The sequence below is a fragment of the Anopheles gambiae genome (assembly GCF_943734735.2).
Source record: "Anopheles gambiae chromosome X unlocalized genomic scaffold, idAnoGambNW_F1_1 X_unloc_20, whole genome shotgun sequence".
Classification (NCBI taxonomy): domain Eukaryota; kingdom Metazoa; phylum Arthropoda; class Insecta; order Diptera; family Culicidae; genus Anopheles; species Anopheles gambiae.
The window spans coordinates 65001-67500 of NW_026902627.1; the positions used below are offsets into that span (position 1 = coordinate 65001).

Sequence of the window (2500 nt, forward strand, 5' to 3'; positions counted from 1 at the left end):
TTCACGATGACGTACACAATGGAATATCGTGTGTTCGGCGTCCTCAGGTTCCTCACACGCATCGCATAACGGCGAACCCGTTAACTGCATCCGATGAAGCTGGTAGGCGTAGAAGCCATGGCTGGAAAGAAACTGAGAAAGAAAGAAATCTACACCACCAAATCTTCTACTTATCCATCTGTATGACGTCGGGTATGAGACGGTATTGTCCACCGACCGTGAACACTCTCATACCCATTCTCGTTGCCATCGTTCCATAGTTGTGACACGTTCCATGTTACGTGCAACCGATCCGGCGATGTTCTCTGCTCGTCTCCGATGAAAGTCCTGGAGTCCTCGTCCAGGAGGAGATGCAGCGGGATCATTCCCGCAAGCACGCAGACTGCATCATGTGAAGTTGTCCTGAAAGAAGAGATAACTCGCTGGACTACTGGCCGGTAAAACCGACGTAGCCATTGTCTACGGTTAGCAAATCTAAGGGTATGACACCCAAATGGGCGAGGCATACCGGACCTTCGCCACAACAGTTAGAGCAATTACTCGCCTAACATTACTACTCGGACCTGCCTTATTAGGGCATCATCCTTACCAGGTTGGTCCATAGCTTCGTCGCTCTCTCCACCGCATACCTGATGTGTTGAAGTGTATTCGAGGCGGTCATCTAAGACCATCCCCAAATACTTTAAGCTGCGCGACGAATGTACTACGTGATCACCTACCCTGATAGCCCCATGCTGTATCCTCTGATGGGAACTGACCATAATGAACTCGGTCTTGGTCGGGGCTATCTTAATCCGTTGTCGGTCATCCATCTGTCGATGATGCGAATCTGGCTGGAAACGAGAATTTCAATATCATCAACACAATTACCTTCCACCAACAACACTATATCGTCTGCATAGCCGATAATCCGTGCACCTTTCCACCATTGCAACTCGTAGGACTCCGTCGTACATGAGGTTCCAAACGTTGGGCCAAGTACCGAGCCTTGAGGTACACCCGATGTGACTGCAATCTCTGCCGGTCCATCTGTGTGGTATCATACATCAGCACACGATTCCTAAAATAATCACCAATGATATCATAAAGATATTTAGGAGTGTTAATTCTCTGTAAAGCATTTGCAATCGCCAACCATGAAGCACTGTTAAAAGCATTAGTAACATCTAATGTGACAACAGCACAATACCGTCCACTGTATCTGTTTCTACTTCTAGCTACCGAAACAATGTCCACTACCGTTGAATCGCATCAACTGTTGATCGACGACTTCTGAAACCAAAATTGGTCGTCAGACAGTCCGTTGACCTCCTCGATGTGTGCATTTAACCGTTGCACTATGATGCGTTCTAAACCTTTACCTGCCCCGTCTAGTAGACAAATGGGGCGAACTGAACCCGGTTTCCCCTGGTGGTTTGTTCGGCTTCGGTATTAACACCAACCTCTGCCTTTTCCACTCATCGGGGAACTTCGCGTTCTCTAAACAGCCTTGGTAAACCCTGCAAAATGCAGCGGTTGCAGTCAACATACCAACTTTCAGCGCCTCATTCGGGATACCATCTGGTCCCGGCGCCTTCTTGTTGGGTAGTCTCCTGGCAACCGCAAGAATCTCATCATTAGTAACCCCTTTCAAACTCTCGTGGCTGATCGATACGATATTCAGGCCACACCGTGTTTGGGTGAGTAGGAAAAAGCTCGCTCACCACTTCCCTAAACTCGTCCAATGTCATGGTTCGGGGTCCAATCGAACCCTCGGCCACTTTCTTGAACGTATGATATACAATACCAAATGATGCGTTGTTCGCTGTTCTCAGGAACTCTTACACTTCCTCTGTCGGGTATGCTTGATCAATCGCTTGAGGGCATTCCGTGCCACCTTGAACTCGTCCCTAAAAGAAGAATAGAGATCAGTATTGAATGCTCTTTGCGCTAATCGATCGCGGTGTTTGCACTCTTTGCGAAGTGCCTCGATCTCTAGCGTCCACCAAAATGCACTCTTGTTAGGAGTGTACCTTCTTACGCTTAGTCATCGTCGCATTACACGCCGTGACAAGTATACGCATTAAGTCTTCGCTTGTTGTGACCTCGGTCTCAAAAGCGGCTTGCATCATAACTTCAAATATGTCTTTGCTAAAATACTTGATGCTCCATCCCGTTATGGGTCGGGACAAGTTACGCACGCTTTGCGTCTCAAGATCTATTCGTATTGCACGATGATCAGAGTTCATATAGCTAGATAACACCTCCCACTTAAATGATCTTGCTACTGTTCTGCTCGCAAAAGTAAGATCAACTACTGACGTACGCCCTGGTCCAACATAAGTTGGGGTGCTGCCGTCGTTCAATAAAATTGCGTCAATCTGCGCAAAGGTTGATAAGACCAACTCACCTCTTCGTTTCTGGGTTTCTCCAACTCACCTCTTCGTTTCTGGGTTTCTCCACGCTCGCCAAGTTGGTTGTTCCAACTTGCTGACCAAGCGTTGAAGTCCCCCCCGATAAC

The 2500-nt window shown here is 47.8% G+C and overlaps 1 pseudogene; it reads right to left on the reverse strand.

Moving 5' to 3' along the window:
- Positions 1-2500, reverse strand: part of LOC133394580 (large subunit ribosomal RNA) — a 9231-nt pseudogene that overhangs the window by 1993 nt on the left and 4738 nt on the right.